Raw genomic sequence first — 23,330 nt, 5'->3', positions numbered from 1 at the left:
GCAATCACAAAACATCTGAAGCACCATTTGAACATCATGAGTGTTGACAAACTCACCAATGGCTAATTGCAAAAGACAGTTTTACTTGGAACAGCTTACATGCGATGATACTTTTAACACCATCAAAAATTAACATTTGCCTGTCCTAGACCTTTGAGAATATCTAAACTTTTGGCTGACTTTTCAACCAATCATAATAATTGTAATACCGTTTTTTTTTTTAAAAAAATGTCCCACAACATTGCAGAAGGATAGTTGAGGCAGTCTGCAATTAGACTCAATATTACTTCCCTATGTTAACTTGTGGCTGAGTAGCTTCAAACCCCTACTTTCTCTTGGTTCTTTATCAGTTGCTACTGAACAATAGGAGATTGACAGAAAGAGGAAAAACCTACAAATATTGGGGATAATCCAGGAGTGGGATCCTACAGGGTTAACAACCGGTTCACTGAGCACATGCTTCGCTCCCAGCTGATTGTCGGAGCTACCGGTTCGGGCGAACCGATCCGAACCAGTAGAATCCCACCAATGGGATAATCATATTAACTACTCTCAACTTAATTTTAAATTAAATAATCAATTTAGTTCCAATCCCTTGTTTTGATTACTCCCTGATTTTGGCCCTACCTATTCTATCAAGCATGGCCTTGACAAGAAATTTATAGGCACTTGTAGACTGAGCCCCAAACATTAATGCACCCTTAATCTAATTAGAAGTATGAGTGTCTCTAAGATTAGATGAGACATTTGAAGAATAAAATGCAGATTAAGAAAATAGGATGGGAAGTGATTGTTTGTAGCCTTCCACAGCATCACAAGTAATTCAAAATCAAGCATCAATAGCTGCTTTCCATCTTTTAAAATATACACATCAACTTTATGCATATACTGTAACTCAGGAATCCCCAAGCCCCGGGTTGCAGCCCACTACTGGGCCGTGGCCTGTTCACAATTGGGCTATGTGAGAGGTGGGCTGGTGTGCACTCGCACAGTGCAACTTGCATGAGCAGTGGGCAGCTCAACTTGCACAGGTTGAGCTGTGCATGAATGCATGTGCATGCTGGCCTGCCACCAATGTTCCCTCTAATTTTTTTTCAGTGTGTGCAGAAAAGTATAGTGTTTGAGCGGCACATTTTCATGTCTGAGCACCTGAATTTTTTTCACAGATGTTTCACAGAGCAATTGATTTATAGGATCTGAATTGGAATGGAGAAAAATGGTTTTTTTTGTGTGTGTGTGTGTGTGTGTGTGTGTGTGTGTGTGTTTGAGTGAGCGAGGGATCCGGTAAGGGAACTGTGCCTATTTAGAAAAGAAGGTAAATTATTGCAAACATGATCAGTCGAAGATAAGTATGGGGACAGGTTGGGCGGTAGAGAGAAAGTGATAAAAGAGTAGGAAAGAGGAAGAGAGGAAGAAAAAAGAGGGAAGAGAGACAGAAAGAGACAGAGAAGGAGAGAGAAAGTGACAGAAGAGTGGGAAAGAAGGAGAGAGAAAGAGAGACAAAGAGAAAGGATGAGACAGAAAGAGACAAAGAGGAGAGAGAAGGAGAGAAAAAGTGACAGAAGAATGGAAAAGAAAGAGAGAAAGAGAAGAGAGACAAAGAGAAAGAGGATGAGAGAGACAGAAAGAGAAGAGAGGAAGAGGAAAGAGGAAGAGAGAACATCTCATTTCAGCCCTGAGGTGCAAATATTCTCTTTGATTGGTAATTTTATTTGTCCATTTAATATCCAATACTCTCATTCCTCCTTAAGTTCATCAAGAATTTCCTTCTTTTTATTGAATTTATCACAATACCTTGAGAACAACTTTTTCAGCATAGCTTTACAGCTATTTAAAATATATAGAAATTTAGGTCACGTTTTCAGAACATTAGTCTACTATTTATAAGTCACTAAGTCAAAGAAACAGAATTCAGAAAGTTGGCTTCCCTTTTTGTAATTGCCTATTGCCTGCTTAACTTTTTACCTACATTTTTGATAACTGATATTCACTGTTGACCCAAGAAGCCCATTGTAGAAAGAAACCTTCCATATGAACTTTGTTTGGTTTCCATGGAATGAAGTTGGTCTTTTTCTCAACCATACAGTAGCATATTCTTTCTAAGGAGGATATAATCAAGATAGTCCATAATTGCCTACCAATCTAACAGTATAGCAATTGACAATCTCTTTATATTTCAACTCTAACTCTTTCAGTCTTAAAGGTTTGGTGAGGAGAAATCCAAAAATTCTTTTAAAGAGGAAAAAAAATGCTTGCACAATTGCATCCATGGAGACATGTATATATTATGCACAATATACAGAGAAACAAACTTAACAAAGTGCTAAGTCTGCCCACCAACTAACTCGAGAGAGAGGGAGAGAGAGAGAGAGAAAGAATGAATCCCTCCTTCCTTCAGCCCAACACTCTCACTGGCATCCCGGCCAGACGAGAGGGACTGCAGAGGGTCTCCTAGAGTCTAGGGCAGCGAGTCATTCGATGGGAAAGTTGCCTCTTGGAAGGAATGACCCGGATTGGCTTCCGCTTTCGATCTGCCGCCCAAAGACCGAATGGAGAAGCAAAGAGGCAGGAAAGACGAAGCAGGAGAGATGAAGCAGGAGCCAATCCGGGTCATTCCTTCCAAGAGGCAACTTTCCCATCGAATGACTTGCTGCCCTAGACTCGAGGAGACCCTCTGCAGTCCCTCTCATCTGGCCAGAATGCCAGCGAGAGTATTGGGCTGAAGGAAGGAGGGATACTCTCTCTCTCTCCCTCCCTCCCTCCCTCCCTCCCTCCCTCTCTGGCAAATCTGAGCAGCCGCTGCAGGGAGCCCGTCCCATGCCTTCTTCCAACCCCCACACCCCTTCTCTGAGCTACTTACTTTCTGCCTTGTGGATATAGAACTGATTGCTGTCTCCAGGCTGGCTCTCCTCTCCTATTATGGTGGAAGGCATCTCACAAAAACCACTGCACGGCAGTTGGAAACTGCTGCATGGTGTTTTGTTGCCACGTGTGTGGCCACGCGGCCGCACAGCTTAGAGGGAACAGTGCCTGCCACATGCACGGCCCAGTCCCCCCTCTCCCCTGTCAGGCCACCAAAGGTTGGGGACCATTGCTGTAACTCATTATCACATCTAAAGGAGAATATTTGTAGCTCAGGGTTGAAATGAGGGGTCCTTGATGCTCTGTGAGCTTGGTTGTTCTCTTGCAGATGTTTCATTACCCAAACTAGATAACATCATTAGAGCTAATTTGGGTGATGAAAGGTCTGTAAGAAAACAGTGAAGCTCAGAGAGCATCAATAACCCCTCATTGTCACATGTTTTGGTAGCCTTCTCTACCTGACAGGTTAGTTAACTCCCCCCTGCAGTTTTCTTAACTCCCCCCTTAGGAAAAGGTAAAGCGTGTTGCAGCGCATCGGGATAACAAGGAAGAATTATACATGGACTACCTTCAACTAGAATTGTAAACGCTCAGAGGAGTCCTTGACCTCAGCAATGCTTCTTTCAAAGTTCTCCTCCAAAGCACATTGATGCAGTGAAGTGTCTTTCTTCCAGCTTCAAAACACAGGCATAAAGCAGCCATAACACTTTGCTCCAATGGGGCTTCTGTACAGGCACAAAATCTCTTTGTCAAAGAGTAAAAATAAGATGCAATGTTTCATCGAGCCAGAAAGCTTCATTGCATAGAGATAGGATCCCTACCAAAGTAGAATAGGGCTACTTCACACACTCCTCCTTCAAAGGACTCTTCAATATCAGAGGTTGCTCTGGAACATCTCCTGAAAACATTTTGACTCATAGCAAAGAAAAGAATGCTCATTTTTCAAAATCAAGTATAGTTTCTTCCCAGAAGAAAGTTTTCCCTCAAGTTGACAGCAGAATCAGTTAGAAGCCAACAATAGAAAATTGTGCAATACTGACAGCTGCGGTTGCAGATGGATCCCTATCTAACCAAGTCACAAGTTTCATTTCCATTGCCTAGAACATAGTATTTCTTCTGAAACCGAGATCTTTCCACATCAATTGCTACAGCTTCCTTAGCTTGAGCATCATGCTAATGCTTACTTAGTAGTGGCAAAGAATGTGAACAAAAATCAGAAAAATCTCAAGTCCTTGTGTATTTGACATTTAACTTGCATACCAAGAAACTGAGAGCAAATTTCACTGGGACAAAAGTGTCCATCTTTTATTACTGAAGTCATTTCTTGGGAGAATTCAGTCTGAGGATTGTCTTCTGATTGCATTTCACATTAAATGTCAAATAGTAGAAGTATTTTCCATTCAAAATCTAGATCAGAGCCCTTTGACTTTCTGTCTTTTGTTCTGGCCACACCCATTTTCCCCCTTTTGGGTCCTATTAATTATTTCACCCTGTCTCAATGTGCTTTTTGACCTACTGCCCTAGCATAGAACTCAAAGCCACTTAGTTTGACAAAAATGGGGTCATGAGAATACATCCAGTTGGAGGTCTAGACTCATTTAGCTAGGATTCCATTTCATATATTGGCCAACCAGATGTATCTGGGAAGTCCACAACTAGGGAAATCAAGACAGCCTTCTTCCACATGGTTGATCCCATCCACTTAGTATTCAGTGGCAGACTGCCTCCATGCCTGGGGCCAGCATCTAGGCACGTGGTGAGTATAGATAGTCCTGATATAATTGTCCTCTGGGAATTTGTCTTCACTCTCTTTGAAGCGAACATCACATCTAGTGGAACTAAATCTACTAGGCACAGTTTTTGACCTTTGACCAGACTTTTGCTTTTGCCTTTTAAAAACGAAACAAAACATTATGATGACCATCACAATGTTTTGTTTTATTTTCAAAAGGCAAAAGCAGTCTGCCACTTAACTTGGAACAAGATTCACAGAATCAAAAACCATGTCTAGTAGATTTATAAGGTCACTGTTTTTAAGACAGAATCAATGTATAGGTCTGGGCCATAAAGGAAGGATAAAATTCAGAAATGCATGAACATATATGTAATTATTATATATATGCATGTTGTTATTAGCATCTGCTGATTGCATCTAATGGTTGTTTTCTTCAAACTCTGATCTAAGATTGGAAGTTGCATTACACATATATCAGGGGTGGGTTCTTGCCAGTTCTAACCACTTCTATAGAAGAGGTTCCACAAATCTACCGTTACATTTAGAACCAATTCCAGCTCCCTCCCCCCACCCGTCCGCACACCATCAAGGTGAAGAGCGAGAGGAAGAATTCTGGGAGTTGAAGTCCACAACAATGTTCCCTCTAATTTTTTTTTCAGTGTGAGCAGAAAAGTATAGTGTTTTGAGCGGCACATTTTCATGCCTGAGCACCTGACTTTTTTTCACAGATGTCACCTAAGACAACAACGAAATCAGTGTTATTTGAAACTCAAAGTTATGTTTATTCAAGGTACCCGCTTAATTAAAAGTGTTATATAATATCAGTATCACTTAACAACGGTCCTGCTTAGCAACCAAAATGTTGGCTCAGAAACTCTGGCATTGAAGCACGCAAGTCTTAAAGCTGTCAAGTTACAAGACCCTTGCACCCCTAACCCTTTAGGAAAAAAAACCCCAGGGGTCTTCAAACCTGACAGCTTTAAGCCTTGCTGACTTCAACTCCCAGAATTCCTCCTCCAGTCATGTTGCAGCAACGTCATCTGCGTGGATCTGCTCCATCTTCGGTTTTTTTCACAGGAGGCAGGGCTGCTGCTGAAGATGCCAACAAGCCCCCACCGCCACTAGAATATGCATTTGTTTAGCATGACATAGAATAGTCTTTCAACCAGAAGTATGGAATAAAAGAGAGACTGATAAATATTAAAAAAAATAAAACCAAAAAGCAGCTATTTATTTGAGTTCTAGATAAACATTTAGTTCAGATTTAATAGTGTTTCAGAGATGTGGCTGTCAGCTATTTGTGTATGTATGTTATTATTATGGAAGGTTAGATGAGATTTCACCAACATTATTCACCCCTGATTAATGCATTCATTCTAATAATCGAGTCTGACTCTGAATTACAAATCTATGTCTGAAGAATCTGGGTTAAGTTTTGGATTGGAAATTTGTGGAACATGAAAGTTTATACATAATTTTTGTAATTTTTTCATTGGGTCTTAATAATGATTTTATTCATTTGGGATTTTTTTCATAGGCTTAACACAGCTCTAATTTTGTCATTAGGAGCAATGTAACATTGGCCACTAATGTATTGTATACAGGTTGCCTTAGAAGGTAATACCTTTTGTATAGTAGGAACTTAAGCTTGATGCCAGAAGGGCTTTGCAGGAAGAAACGCAGCTTGAGGCGCAAGGACGGTCCTGGCTGTGGGGCGCAGACCCGGTAAAAGCCTCTCTTTGGTTCCCTCCTCCTCCCCCTCCTTCCACAGCCTGCATGACGCTGCCGCCGTAGGCTGAGAGGTGCCGCTGAAACAAGTTTGGGGAGGTCCTTTGCGGGCGGCCAGTTCTAGCCGCCTGCAAAGGACTTCCCCACGTTTGCTTTGAAAGAAATCTTTGCGCGGCAGTTAGAAACTGCTGTGCGGGGGTTTCTTGCCATGTGCGCGGCCGCGCAGCCGCGCACCTTAGAGGGAACAGTAGTCCACAAGTCTTAAAGCTGTCAAGTTTGAACACCCCTGGAGTTTTTTTCTAAAGGGTTAGGGTGCAAGGGTCTTGTAACGTTACAGCTTTAAGACTTGCACATTTCAATGCCAGAATTCCTGAGCCAACATGACTGGAGGAGGAATTCTGGGAGTTGAAGTCCACAAGTCTTAAAGCTGTCAAGTTTGAACACCCCTGGGGTTTTTTTTTCTAAAGGGTTAGGGGTGCAAGTCTTGTAACTTGATAGCTTTAAGACTTGCGTGCTTCAAATGCCAGAGTTTCTGAGCCAACATCTTGGTTGCTAAGCACCAAGCCACTCCCACTCGGTCACATGGCTGGCAAGCCACTCCCACCCAGTCACATGGCTGGCAAGCCACTCCCACAAAGCAGGCTACACCTACAGAAGAGGTTCTAAAAAAAATTGAAACCCACCACTGACATATATGGTACCCCATTGTATTTTTTCTAAACCATATAGATCCAAAAGAGATAAGGGGATGTCTTGTGTGCTTCACAGCATCCAAAAGAGATATCTATGTGTCTCCCAGAGAGAATAACAGCAGGTGATTCAGCTGAATGCAGTTTAATCTGTTGGGAATATTTTAAAAGACCAGTTTTCTAACCTTACAACAGTCAGCATTAGGTTTATGGAACATCTTTCAAAGATATACATTTTCATATAATATAGGAGGATGGCAAACTTCTCCCAGAATTATGCATGTGCTACTGCTATATATCAGTGATGGCTAACCTTTTTGGGGTCAGGTGCCAAAAGTGCACGTGTGCATGCCCACACCCATTATTCGATCCATCCCATGCATTTGCGCACCCCCCCCCGGCCCTGCTGCCCCACCTCCTGAAGCCTGGGGAGGGTGAAAATGGCCTCCCCCGGTCATGTTTCCGAACTTCCAGTAGGCAAAGTAGGCCTACTTCCAGTAGGCCCCATTTTTCACCCACCCTAGGCTTCGGAGGCTTTCCTGAAGCCTGGGGAGGGTGAAAATGGCCTCCCTGGGCGCTCCAGAGGCCCTCCAAAGGCCGAAAATCAGATGGCCATTGCACACATGAGTGTTGCAGCTGACCCAGGGCAACGGCTCACGTGCCCTCAGAGATAGCTCCATGTGCCACCTGTGGCACGCGGACCATGGGTTCGCCATCACGGTCATATATCATTCAATGTAAAGATCTGAATGAACATTCCAGGTTCTTTTCACCCATTTGAGGACTAAAATGATACATTAAGCCACTGTTAACTGAGCAAACCTATTTATACTGACAGCTATTAACACTAGTCTTTAACAAAAACTGTCTCTGAAATGGAATAAAAAGCAATTAAAACATTTAGTCTTTCTCTTAGTGACAGCTGTGTTAATTCTCTATAGTACTCCCATGGAGATTAAAAAAACATAAAATGTTAAAAGTGCTATATTTCTGATTATGAGGAACACTATACCTAAATCATGATTAGTGTGCCTTCTTTATTTTATATGTAAAAATAATCCTCTTGTAATTCCTTGTAACTCTGATGTTAGTTACAATTTCAATATGTTATTATTTCTAATACTTTCTATCTGCTTTTATCCAATTTTATGATGCTATTGTTATTCTCTATTTAAATCTTAACGTTATCCACTGTCTTTCATATCATGTTTGTGGCATGCTGAGTAAAAATGTAGAATATAAATACATAAAGTAGAAAGTGGTGGAAGCAATACTGTATGTATGCATGCATGCATGCATGTATGTATGTATGTATATCCCTTATTCTTATTGTATGCAATTTGGTGGCTTCATCTCAAATATGGGAAGGGGATAATTTTAAAACATTCTTTTGCCATTACAAATCAATTATTCCTTGGTACACTGACTTGCAATGGCAAAATATAATTTAAAATTTCAAAAGAAAAGTAAGAAAACACACCTCTTGCTAACAATGATAAATACTTATACATTATTTCAGAAATGTTCCACTATAAAATATCAGTAGATTGTAGATTGGTTCAAACATTTGATATAACAGAATGCAGAGACTTCAATTCTGCAAAATTTAAAGAAATTTACTTTTAAACTAATTTACAATAACCAGTGTGCTGCTCTTATTGAATGCAGTAATACAATTGTCAGTCATTTTTCCAAATTAAACAAGCACAAGCCTATTTGAAACATTTCAGTTTCTAGACACAGTTTATAAAATCTGAGAGAAAAAAAGTCAAGTTAAGTTATAACAGAGAAAGTTTAAACAGGTCTGGAGTAAGTTTACTGTGCAGAAAAAAACCCATAATTCAGTATCATAGAGTTTATCCTTTTCATTTCAGCATTACCATAATGTTCATGATTGTCTTTAGAATTTGTGCAACAAGCTGCAAGCAAGTCCTTATTTCAGGCAAAAATATCCAGTTCCATTATGAAGTGTAACTTTAGGGCAGTTAGGTTTTTAAAAGTATTGGAAAAATACTGCTAGACAGCAGAAACACTTGATTGCAAAAGTTCATAGCTTAAATGCTTTCATAATCATCCAGTTACAAAGCTGGGGGGGGGGGGGGGGTGAAAGGACAAAAAAAAGCAGCTTCAAAACTATTTTAAAAAGACAACGTCCGGAAATGCTAGTTGGGTTAGCTCTGACCCAAGCTGAAGACAATGAACGGTGTAATTGGAACTGCTGACCGATGATAAATTTAGGTGTTATATCATACAAGATTTATGTACCATATAACAAAAGGGGAACCAGTGCATTCAAAAAGCCTTCCTTTCACAAGATCAAGATGTGTGTTTTTAAAGCTAGAAACAAAGAACAGTGATTTAGATGACTGAGGTCATTTCCAGTGATGAAAATGAAGCAGTGGGTAAAAGAAGCAAAATTAGAAAAAGGGGGGAAAATATCACAAACACTGTTATATATGTAGCCACTTGAGATATTCAGGATAAAATAAAACAAAAGAGTTTTCATTTTTCTAACAATACTTTCAGATGTAATTATTAAGATTCCAGTTCTAAAACTGCTTTTGAGTTAAATTAAGTTGTATAACCAAAGGCAGTAAATTTTCCTGTGGATATTAAGTATGAACTACAGAGGATTCCAGCCTCTTCCACGAGAAAGAGAAATGTGAGCATATAATAAAGAGGTTGAGTGGGCATATTTTAAAAACATATATTTTTATTTCTTCCAGTCAGCTCAAGATCCATTTAGGAGTGTGGAATCTGGGAACCATCTGACAAATTGGACTGTAGAAGAGACTATTTATAGCTTGGGGTTGAACTTGGGGTCCTTGGTGCTCTCTGATCTTGGGTTGTTTTCTTGCAGACATTTCATTCCCAAACTAGGTTACTTCATCAGTGTGTCATCAAATTGGAATGTATCACCACTATTCCTTAACATTTACTCTTCTTCCTGTGACTGGACAGAATTAGGGACCACAGCGTATGAAACATTCCTTATTCAAGCCAATCTGTCATCTCCATGTCACATCATATCAAATGACTCAGGAAGGTCCTCCTTTCATTATGGACATAAGATGCCTCTACCCTACAGAGTCTGCCATAGCTATTAATATGTGATTATTCTCTGAATCTTATTTTGGTTTTTTTTTTTAATGGAAGGCTCTATTTGTTTAACAGTAGCCACAGGCAACAGCGTTCTATTTATGGCTAAATTCCATCCCATGAACTGACATATTAGAGAAGAATTAAATGCCACACTGCTACATTTCATTTCCATAGGATCAGGGAGAAATTTTGACTCTCTTCCCAAAATAACTCTCATGGATAGTGCCAGGAAATTTATTGGATACATTCATATTATGTATACAAAATGAGATTATTTTGTGGCAAACCCTCATATAAATATACACTGAATTTCATGATACATATTCTTGCTTATTAAGGAGAAGTGCTTAAGCTACTCAACCCAAAAAATGGAGAGACCCATACTCAGTCATGGAAGCTGTTTAACAGGGGTGGTATTCATTTACTTTCCCTACCGGTTTGCAAATGTGAGCACACCCATCGACGCATGCACTTGGCCTTCTGCACATGCACTTTTTGGTTGTGCATGTGGCTTGAAAGTGTGCCTAAATAGGACAGCATAGAGCTGGGGCAGGCCCACCCATGATTTCCATTACTAGTTTGGGTGAACCGATCCGAACTAGCTGAATACCACCTCTGGTGTTTGAGTGGTTCACTTCTCCTTACCAAGCCCCACTTATCTTATAGGGATGTTGTGCAGATAACATTGGAGGAAAGGTACTGATGAACATTCCTCTGAACCTCTGGAAGAAGTACAGGGTTTACATTTAATATATGTGAACATTATATCAGTTCTGGATTTGTATGCTTTGATTCCACCAACATAAATGGTAATTTTGAATACAACCTAAGTATTACTCTAGGTTATACAGAGATATGACCACAATTGAGCCCAAAATTTCCATTGCTAACCAAGGCAGTTTTTAAGTAAGGTATGCCCCATTTTAGGACCTTGTTTGGCACAGTTGTTAAGTGAATCATGTGGTCATTAAGCAAATCTGGCTTTCCTCATTGACTCTGCTTGTCGGAAATCAGCTGGAAAGATTGCACATGGTGATCGCATGACCCTACAACAGGGCAGCTTTCCTAAATATATGCCGGTTGCCAAGAGCCCAAATTTTGATCACATGACCATGGGGAATGCTGCAATCTTTGTTACATGTGAAAACTGAGCATAAGTCGCTTTTTTCAATGCTGCTATATCAAATAGTCACTAAGTTAATGGTTCTAAGTCTAGGACTACCTGTATATGATGCATTTTTGGATTAGAATAGACTACCATGCTGCGAAATAAAAATTGATTATTATCCTGCCTGTACAGCTGTCCTGAACAGAGTTTTATACAAACAAGCCCACACACCACGTCCTTCAGAGTCCACCACCAGAAAGCCATGCTCTGTAGTTAGTCATTCCAGACGGTTGGCAAATGCCTACTCATTTTCCTATCAACCTTTCTCAGCCTAGAGCAGCATTTTTACAGCCTCAACACTTTTTAAGATGCCTGCATTTCAGTTCAGAGAATCCCACAGCCTGCACACCAGCTGGGGAATTCTGGGAATTCAAGTCCACAAACATTAAAGAAGTTGAGAAACACTGAGGTATAAAAATAACAATGCCCTTTCTTGCCCAACATTTGTCCAATAGTTAGGACAGAATGATAGAGAAAGTGTATATTATTTCATATACATCTCTTCCTTACATACATCCCTGTCATGGGTAGCGTTAACTGATCAAAGATTACACAACACGCCACAACACTTATGACTGGAAAGGTCACTGAGAACCAAGCCAGGCAATGACTCAGATACTCTGGTAAAGAGGTAAGAAACTCCTCTCTATTTGTGAGCAAATTTTAGAATTCTGAGAATGGGAGAAGTGGATGCCCTTCACAAAACAGTAACAGACTTCCATTTATCAGAAGAAAAACCATGAAACTGAGGGTAGGTTTTTTGTTGGTTTGTTGGGGGAAGCAGTGTGGGATTCAGTCAGTTCACACCTATTCGGGAGAACCAGTTGTTAACTATCTAAGCAGTTCGGAAAACCAGTTGTTGGAATAAATATTTTCCCATTTTACAGGGCTAATCCTGTTAGGAAGGCAGGAAGGAAACATTCCAGTGTTTCTAGCCTATTATTTACTGCCCTGCTTAGAGAAACTGCCTCTCTGATTAACTCTTATTACATTGTAACAGCTAAGGTGAAGGGCCCATTGACCTGAGTGATGTTGAGTTGGCTATGCCCACACAGTCACATGACCACCGAGCCACAACTACACAGCTGGTCGTTAGGGCAGAGAATTAGTTGTTAAATTATTTCAATCCCATCACTGGTTGCATTTTTTAAAACTCCCCTGCAAGATGTTTCTACCACTCCATTTCACTTTTGCTTTTCTTCTAAACAGGTGGACAGACTTCCATTGGAATGTAATAATCCCCTTTTTATTTAATAAGAATCATCATAGCGATTTTTGGAGTCCAAAGGCATACCTCAAATGTAATGCAAGAATTGCCACTAAAGAAAGACCATTTTTATTGGGATCGTGCATACCAGCTTACACATGTATTCACAGACATTGATTAAATCTTAATACAGATAATTCTTTATAAGCTGCCATAGTTGGAATCAACAACTTGGTCGTTAAATGAAGTGGTCATTAACTGAAACTATGAATGTCCTTAAAAATCTTACTTCAGCTCTGTAAAGGTCATAAATATGAGGATCGGTCACAAAGTTCCTTTTTCATCTCCATCGTAACTGAGAATGGTCCCTAAACAAAGAAGTTGCTAAATGAGGACTAACTATAGTGTTTTATACTTTCCATTGGGGAAAAATGGTTGTGTTTTCTTTTATTTGATTTGAACGTTGGCATGCTAACCAATTCCCTGCCAAGGCCTATTTTTATATGAAGAATCTCTAGTCTTTGTCCAGTTTCCCCTAACTTTTAGATCTTGATCACAAGGATTCACAAGGATTCACTTATGGAGTTTTGGACATGGGATAAAGATGTGAGACAACAATCATGAAATGCTATTTTCTGGGGGAAATTTCAATCTGTTAGAAAGGAAAAAGCTTGTTGGTAGGCCACATAAAATGATTTCTTCTCCCTTTTTATTGAAATGAGGGTGGTGCTCAACTTCATAATCTGCAGTTTGGGGGTTCTGTCAACTCATACATGTAAGAAAACAAGAAGGATGGGGTGACTAGGATCCAAATGTCTTATGTGTACTTACGTTTGCTGAAGTTTTTCCAATTCCTATTTGAGACTGCTAAGGATCTGAGCACAGTAAATCAGGGGTAGGGAACCATGGCCCTTTTATGACTTGTGGACTTCAACCTGAGCCAGGAATTCTGGGAGTTGAAGTCCACAAGTCATAGAAGGGCCCTGGTTCCCAACCCCTGCAGTAAATGAGTTGAAGCCAACTCAGTTGAAATCAGTTGAAGAAGACTGCAGATTTTCATTTGTTGCTCAATCAGGACTTTGAGTGCTTCTATAAAAATGAATTTTGAAGGTGAACCAGTCATTTGATCCAGACAAATAAAAATGCGAAGACTGGTCCATGTATTGTTGTCAACTGAACCATTTTTCAGTGAGGAAACCTATTTTGTTAGGAAGGCAAAACATGGAACGGAAGTAGGGTTCTGTTTCAATAATAAAAATACTGGAAAACAGAAAAGTGAATGTTCCATCACCCTATGATGGGCTTAAGATATTATAGTTCAAAGTGTGCTTTGATAAACATTACTTACAACTAACTTTTGGTGTTTACTTATCAGAGTGACAAATTAAGTGGGTGCCCAATCAGATACATCTTCTTTGAGAGTGGGGAAGGGGGAGGGAGGGGAGACTTTAGTGTTGATTCTTGACAAGTACCTGGATTAGTCCCTGAGCTTTATTGAAAAGATTTCATAAATGGTTTGCCCCTAGGGCTGAGATGGAGGGACTTGCCCAAGAATACCCAATTGGGTACCAATTGGGAACCAACTGCCAGCAGTTCGATCCTGACTGGCTCAAGGTTGACTCAACCTTCCAAAGTCAGTAAAAAACGAGCACCCAGATTGCTGACTCTGTAAACCGCTTAGAGAGGGCTGTAAAGCACTGTGAAGCAGTATATAAGTCTAAGTGCTATTGCTATCACTCTACAATACTTGAACTAAGGAAACATGTTTTCAAATAACCCTAACCTGCTTTTATACTATATGCTATTACGTTCTTCAACCCAGACATTGGTCAGAGCATAAAGCAAAGCGAAAACTATCTTTGGGATTTTTCAAAAAATTACAAGACACTTAACTGTTTCTACTCATATGGAATAGAATAGAATTGGAAGGGACCTTGAAGGTCTTCTAGTCTATCCCCCTGCTTAGGCAGGAAGCCCTACACCACTTCAGACAAATGGTTATCCAATCTCTTCTTTAAAACCTCCAGTGTTGGACCATTCACAACTTCTAGAGGCAAGTTGTTCCATTGATTCATTGTTCTAACTGTCAGGAAATTTCTTCTTAGTTCTAGGTTGCTTCTCTCCTTGATTAGTTTCCACCCATTGCTTCTTGTTCTGCCCTCAGGTGCTTTGGAGAATAGTTTGGCTCCCTCTTCTTTGTGGCAACCCCTGAGATATTGGAACACTGCTATCATGTCTCCCCTAGTCCTTCTTTCTATTAAACTAGACATACCCAGTTCCTGTAATCGTTCTTCATACATTTTAGCTTCCAGTTCCTAATTAAACCATTTCAATTGGGATTTATGTCTCTGAATATACTCAAACCCCAGCTGGCCTGCTTTTTACTACTTTTTTGGAATTACTTAAAAAAAAAGATTTTAAAACTTTTTTTTTTACCTAAAGTAAAAAAAACAACAGTTCTACGATATTGTAACAGTGTGCTGGACTACCCAGCGTGCCCAGGTAAAACTTTAATGGTGAATTATAGGGGGGCTTTTTACAAACAGTACCAGCGCTGTCTTAAGCAGAGTTAATTCTCCTAATAACGGATTATATCGTCCTAGCGGGGCACACACACCCGTGTTACTCGCATCTTCCCACAGTGTTTGTTTACAACAAAAAAGTGCCTCTCCTTTCGCGTTTTCAGAAAGATCTGGCCTTCGAATACGAAAGCTCGCCTGCTTCTCTCTGTCCGTACCACGCAGGCGAAGAGCCCTTCCTTTCTCCAGGGCAGCTCAGAGCCGCTCGGCTTTTAAGGGCTTCTAATTCTGGAAGAGCGTCTGACATCACCCCGTTTCTTGTCTGCTGATGTTTCGTACAAGCCGCGCGTTTCCTTCGCTTTTTTCCAAGCCTTCAATTACCACGGCCAGCTTGTGTTTATAGAGGGACCCCCTCCCTCCTTCCTTCCCTCCTCCCCCACCCCCCTTACAAAGGATGGCTTTTCTGGGCTTTCATCCTAAAGCAGGCAGCCTTCCCTTCAGATCCTTCCAACGCCAAGGGTTAAACCGGACAAGACTATTGGACAAGAATTTGGAAGGGAGGAAAGCGCATAAATTAAACAGCCGGAGAAACCCTCCCTTCTCTCATCTTCTCCCCCCCCCCCCACCCGCCCCGCGCGCTTTTCATTGACTTCAGCACCATGTGACCCAGCCCGCCTGGGCTTTTTCCATTTCCCCTCCGACTAAAAGGGAAATATTGTGTAGCCTCTCTCGGCTGTTGGTGGGCCGGTCTTTCGGCACGTTACGTAGCAGGATAAAAATAACCATCATATTTAAGAGCGGCGGTGGAATCCCAAACCCGTTCAGTTTACGCTGGGTCAGTCTCTAGCGCGGATCGGCTCCGCCGAGCGAGGGCGCGCGCTTTTACACGCGCGCGCGCGCAGACACACACACACACACACACACACACAAAAACAAACATACAAAGTACACGCCTGTGATGCAACTTCGCGCGCGAGCCATCGGACATGTTTGGCAGACCAGGCAGATTTCATCAGCCCCCGGGAAGGACCCCAAGAATCTCGTTTCCAATCTTTTTCCTGAGAACACGCCAGTGCTGTCCAAATGCGGAGAAGATCTTGCTCGGGACAGGCTTCCACTAAAAGACCCCCGGAGTCTTTTCTTCTCTGAAGACAGCTCCCAGTAGTTTGTTTTTATTTTGCACGTCATAGGTTTTCTTATTTTTCAAATTCAGAAGAGAGCTGGAGGGGACCTTGGAAGTCTTCTATATCAATTTTTTTTATTTTTGATGTAAATGTGTTTTTATTCCATTTTCATTTTTGTACAGTCACATATATACTGTGCATAACCGGGGCCATATAACATTAAACAATAAACACAGCCATTCCTCTTATCAGCAGTACCCCCAAAAATAAAAACCCAATGTACCTCTTCGACCCTCCACACACCCTTTCTTTCGCCCCCCTCCAACTTTCCATCTTCCCTCCATCATTCCTCTCTACCCTACTTCCCCTCCCCCTCTACCACTCCTCTCTCCCAATACACTCCCTCCCTTCCTTCTCCCCCTCCCTCCAGTCCTCCCTCCCACCCTCTCTACCCCTCTTTCTTCTATCCCTCTACTCCTCCCTTCGGTGTATTTCTACAATCTATTAATATATTCAGCTTGTCCTATTTTTACAGTGGAATTAAAGAGCAACAGTGTACAAGTGCAGTCACGTTACCTTAAAATCTAACACATACTATGTATCCCCCCCTCCCCCCTGACACCCCACCTCCCTTCCCCCCCTGACTTCCCAGAGCCCGTAAACGGTATAGATTTTTAACAAACACAGTCTAAAATATATTAAGACAAAGGAAATAAAAAAAAGAAGTTAATAACATCTCTGCATTGAACTCAGCTTCTTCCTGTTGCACTAGCTATGAACAGTTTAGATTATTCCTAATCTTAAGCATAGGCTATCTGTAATTTCTTATTTGTTTTGTATATAGTCAATCCATTTTTTCCAGTCTCGTTTATATCTCTCATTTGAATGGTCTTTAAGATATGCCGATATTTTCGCCATCTCGGCTAGGTTTGTGACTTTCAATGTCCATTCTTGAGTTGTAGGCAAGCCTTCCTTCCTCCAGTATTGCGCCACCAACAGTCTTGCTGCCGTTATTAGGTGCAGAACCAAATTAGTCTCTACCACTGTAAAGTCGGTACATATACCTAGTAAAAATAACTGGGGAGTAAACTTTATCCTTCTTTTAAAGATATTTTACATAATCCACCACATTTTTATCCAAAATGCCTTAACCTTTTGACAAGTCCACCATATATGAAAATATGTAGCATCGAGAGAACCACATCTCCAACATTTAGGCTGTACATTCGGATACATAGAAGCCAGCTTTCTAGGATCTAAGTGCCATCTATAAAACATCTTATAAAAATTTTCTCTCAGGTTTTGTGCTTGTGTGAATTTCACATTTCTTTCCCATATGTCCAACATTATTGGTTCTTCAATATTTTGAGCCCACTTTATCATACAATCTTTAACTAATTCTGTTTCCGAATCCATCTGTATTAGTACATTATATATCCTCTTTATATGCATTAAACTTTCATCTCTTATTTGTTTAAACAAATTATCCTCAACTTGGATAAAACCAGTTTTTTGGTTCTATTTTCCACCTGGCCTGTAATTGGCCATACTGGAACCATGTTTGAACTACCTTCTCCTCTTTCAATACCTCTAAAGATTTTAGTTGTAGAACCCCCCCTCCGGAAGTGAGAAGTTTTCTGTAGGTGGTTCTATCCTGTTTTTGTGCTATATTCATATTTTCAATTGCATGTCTAGGAATTGCCCACATGGGTAACTTGTCATTTAGTTTATATTGATATTTTTTCCAAACCTGCAGTAAAGCATTTCTTAAGATATGACTTTTAAAATTCTTATCCAATTTTTTGTTGAATAACAGGTAAGCAGAAGACCTTGGAGGTCTTCTAGTCCACCCCCTCCCTTCCCCGCTTAAGCAGGACAGTCTATACCATTTCAGACAAGTGGTTGGCCAGTCTCTTCTTTAAAACCTCCAGTGATGAAGTACTTAACAACCAGGGCTGCCGTGAGGATTATTAACTGCTGGAACAAAACTAATATGGGCCCCCTCACCTACACGTGGACACATTGAAACAAACAGTCAGTTCACCAATAACAGCCAATATTACATAGGAGACAATGACATTAAAATACAATAAATTACATAAATAACTGTTCACTGAGTTTCAGATTAATAAAGGTTATGTCAAACAAGGCTGCAAGGCGGTTTTGCTATACACACACTTTGGTTTTGTAAAAATCAAAAAAAAAATCTCCTTCATGGACCCCTCCATGAGCCCTGGAACAATTTCCAGCTGCACCCTCTCCTCAGGCCTGCTTACAACTTCTGAAGGCAAGCTTGTTCCAGTGGTTATTTGCCCTTACTGTTAGGAAGTTTCTCCTTAATTCCAGGTTGCTTCTCTCTTTGATTAGTTTCCATCCATTGTTTCTCTTGTCCTGCTCTCCGGTGCTTTGGAAAATAAGTTGGCCCTTCCCCCTCTTTGATGAACAGCCTCAATTTTCTCCTTCAAATCATATTTGTTCCTGGGGGTGGGTGGGAGATCAATATCAAAAAGGGGGAGTTAAGATGCTAAAGGCGATCCCCAAAGCTGAAAAGATATAATGTGAAAAAAAGGGAGTTTCTGTTTTCAATTAATAAAAGTTGAAGCTGGTTGAAAAATCTTTTGGAAACGAATAAGAATGGGGTGGGGAGGGGAGGGACGGGGATCGGTGATAAAACTGCTGGAATTTTGTCAGGGTTGGCTCTTGAATGGTTAATTGTTTTTTTTTATTTTATTTTATTTTAATAGTAATAGTATAGTCCTAGGAATGAAAGATTGGTACCATTTTAAAAATACAAAGGCACCTGTTGAGCCATTAATAATTTTGTGATGCCATAATTTGCAGCAGTTTCTTATCTAGGCCACCCACAGTCTGAACAACAAAGCAAAAAAAATCCACCCCACAATTTATAGTTACTGATAAAACAGTGGGGAATTTCTCCCCTTCCCTCTTCACTGTCACTTACACCTCACCCATGTTCAGTAAATAACACTTATACAGAGTAGTCAATGGATCAGTGAATTCACATTTGCATTTGGTTTATTATAAATGTTATTTATAAATATGTGCCCGTGGACAAAGACACATCACCTTGCTCATAAAGTGAATATATTTGCTGACCAAGAGAGTTGTCCTCTGTCTCTTTGAAGCTGTATTTTCCCTTTAAGCGTCAAAGTGCTCAAATGAGCTGACAGCAAGGATGAATTCCCATTTAAAATAGCAACCTCAAGCTCTCTTTAATTTGGCTAGAAGCAGCACTTTTCCCCTGGTCATGAAGCAAAGGCTTAAATACCTGTTTGTTTGTTTGTTTGTTTGTTTGTTTGTTTGTTTGTTTGTTTTTCAAACTTGGATAGGTGAATTTAATTCCCAGAATTCTGCTAGCTGAAGAACTCTGGGAGTTGAAGTCTACGCATCCTAAAGTTGCCAAGTGTAACAACTACCTAAGATCATGCTATGGATTCTTTCACATAATGGCTGCCAAGGGAGTGCTTTCTTTTTATAATGACAAAATACCCATTTACTGCAAAACACTTAAAAGACTTCTTTCTCCCAGCACCCCAAGTTTTTCTACCTCTACATCAGAGGTACTAAACTTGTGGCCCGTGGGCTGGATGAATCATGTGCTGGCCACGCCCATCCCTGGTTTAATGAAGGGAGGGAGTTGTGATGCATCACATGACGACATGCCATTATGAGTTTGACACCCCTGGTCTGCCTCTTTCTATCTACAGAAATAGGACAGTTCTAAACAGCAGTCAAGTTAAATGACCTAGAAGCCATTGGTGTCTTCAAAGATGGTGCCAAAACTTGATACGTGACTCCCTGCCACACCATCTTTATCGTGAGTGTAGATTTGAAGCAATCTTTAAAAAATTTAGGTGTGGAATAAAACCTGGCCAATGCCAAGTAAGGTGACTGTAAACACTGATATGACTTCGCTTGCCATCTGGATCAACAAAATGCTCATAATGAAGAATTCTCAAGTTGCTGTTTGGAAGAGTTCACCTTCCAAAGTTTGTTAAACTGTTAGCACAATTCCACATGCACGTATATCTATTATGGAACTTGTCTCTTAGGGACGAAATCCAAAGATGAGTAATCATAGATAAATAATGTTAAGTCATAGATCAGCATCCGATAACATAAAACTGGAGAATTAACTGCAAGTAAGCATATTAATCTGGAACACAAAAGATAAAAAAAACTTAGAGCATTACTATAACAAATGTCTGACTTTATTAAAAATTAATAAACCATACCTAAGAAAAGGTGCAAGATAAAATATTGATGCAAGCATTATAGATATTAAAGTATAGGTTAAAACTAAAATAAGCTACAGATGAACAGAAGCTACCGTTATGTATAGCTGTAATTTATAGCTATAAATTACAGAAAACTAAGTGAGCATTACTAGTCTAAATCTCTGAACATTTTAATATGTAAGAATCATATTATTAAGATTCAGATTGTAACTGTGTTGGTATATAGTAGTAAAGTGTGATCACAATGACAATTAAAACCTAGTATGATTGTAGTCGTCCCTGTAAGTCTTCTACTTATTCTTAGTAGTGACCAGTTTGAAGTAAATTTTGCAGTGCTAAACAATATATTAGGAAAGGATCATAATCTGAGAGTAATAAAAATAGTTCTGAGTTCTATAACCAGTAATTTTTTAAAGTGGTGGGGAGATAAAGAGCTTTTTGAATGTTTTATTAGAATGAATATTGAAGGAGAGAATGTTCAATAAACTTAGTTTCCCACGACTCAAATACAAGAAGAATAGTCAGAAGCGAAATGGGGAGAAAACTGATTTTTCATGCTCACAATGGGTTGAGGGCTAGAGAAGGTGCAACAGCCAAAAAAAAAAATATTTCGCTGTCTAAAACAGATCTAGAGAAAAATAGGCACAAGTCTAAAGGATTACAATAAAACCAGTGAAAGCTGTCCACATTCAACAATTTCTAAGCAGCATCAGTTGCAGGGAGACTCACAGGAACGTTGGAAAAAGAAATCGCTCATGACAGACGTATGTGGTACTAGAAAATATTTTAAATAGCCAGACAGGCCACAAAACAATTAGAACATTGTGGCTAACATTATGTTATGATTGCTGTGGTGCTGCTTTTTTTTTTTTAATGGATGGACTAGGATCTACACCTTCTCTTGAAGGTACTATTGATTGAGTTTTCCCAGGAGATCCACACAGCAACAAAATGCAGAGCTCTCTTATCAGGTACCAGCCAGAATAGTAGAGGAGCTAGGGAGAAACTAACATAGTCACTTTCATCCTCACCACAGAAAGAGAGAAACAAAGCTGCCAATTCAGCATGCCCCTTAGAGGACCCATTAAGAGGTTTAAAGCTCAGAACCCATGAAGACAAGTAAAAAATGAGTTCCTTCCAACAGGAAAACTCCAGATTCCCCAGAACTTTCAGCTGAAAGCAAATATCAAGGTTCCTCTTGCTCAAGGTTCCTCTAAGCAAGTAAATCAGCTCAGCTCCCCAAAACTGCCATGGGATGATCAAGGTGCTGAGCCAATCTGAGATCTATATGGAAATTAGAAAACTTTTTGTACCCATGACTAAAGTTCTGGGTTACTTCCTGAAGAAACATGACTAGTTTAGATGATCGTGAGAAGTTGTTTTATGGAGACTCCAATCAGTTCCTTCCTATATCAGTATTAATTACACATAATTTCTGGGCAAGGACAAAGGACAATGGAAAGGAAAACAATTTCAACAGCTTAGTCATTCATTTCTCTCATAACTGCAGAAATCAGTTCTCTTGAAATTTAAAAAAAAAACAGTGATCTGTTATGATTATACTCATACTGCTCATTTGCTTGTTCTGAATCAGGTTTCATAGGACTCCTTTAAACAGGGCATCAGATCCAGCAATTCCAATCTCTGTTGTTTCACAAGCATTTCCTTTGCTCCGATGAAAATCAGCTGTTTTACACAAGTCACTTCTCACCTAGAGAAACACCCAACTGGTCCGAGTTCCTATGCCATCAGCATCATTCTATAAAACTGGAAATGTTCCCATGGCTGAATTTAAATGTTTGCTTGAAGTGAACAACATATAATGCTATAAACAACTTCCTATCCAAAAATGCTTCATTAGATTTTGAGTAATTTCTCTATGGCATATTACATGATAATTCAACAGGACATTCCTTGGCTACCTAAAAGAATCATTTTTATTTGTTGGGGCTACAAATTTCTATGCTATGATTTTTGGCCTGTGATATTCTCCAGGAAATGGAACTGTGCAGAAAAGATGCTTGCTGTGGCTCCTTGTTTTCAAAGGCTCACAGACAGGAAGGACACCATTTTCAAGCAAAAAGCATGTGGCAAACGTACTTCCCTGCAAACATTCTGGCAGCTTTGCACTGGATTCAACCCAGAGTTTTTATTAAAACAGCCTCATAAGCTGCAGCAGTGCTCAAAAACAATGCAATAACTGATCAAATGTTAATGACTTCAGCGTGTTTCCAATGAAAGAATCTCATTCCCTTTCTATCGGAATCAGAAACAACAGAAAAACAAGAGTTGAGTATTTTCAGCTGCCGCTGGAAAAATTGGAAAATGGAATAAATCTTGCTATGCAGTGTGGACTTCAGGGAAGAAGTTTCACACATTTTAATTCAGCCCACATTACGCTTCCATTAGCTGGCAAGAGGGCAAAGAATACTATTCCTGAGAAACTGACAAGATTTTCTGCATTTCTTTCTCTTAAATATGCCTCAGAGAAATACTCAGTCAGGTGGAAATTGGGGTACAAGGGGTTTGGATTTTGGCATGCATCCCAAGCAGGCAGCCACTTAACAAGAGGATACTCTGGCTCTGATTGTGTGTGTGGGGGGGGAGGCTGCAGTATATCTAAATTATGCAAGCTATTTCACAATTAAACCAAGTAGTGAACATGCAATGCAGAAAAATGATTCAGAACTGAAGCGTTGCCTCCTTAGAATACAGGAACCGTCGACTACAACTGCAAATCAGAAGCGTTCCATAGGCAGCAATGAACTGGATGTATTCTCTTTAAAAAAAAAAAGCTATTATTACTAATACGTAACTCAAATGGGCAATCAAAAGTAGAAATACCCATATAAAGAAAGTTCCATTTTGTTTATTCCGCATCGAATATATAACTTACTCACTATGCTTATTGGATGAAACAGTTTAATCAAGCAACTA

This window comes from Thamnophis elegans, chromosome 3 (genome assembly GCF_009769535.1).
Source record: "Thamnophis elegans isolate rThaEle1 chromosome 3, rThaEle1.pri, whole genome shotgun sequence".
Lineage (NCBI taxonomy): Eukaryota > Metazoa > Chordata > Lepidosauria > Squamata > Colubridae > Thamnophis > Thamnophis elegans.
Note: the sequence above shows the minus strand (reverse complement) of the source record.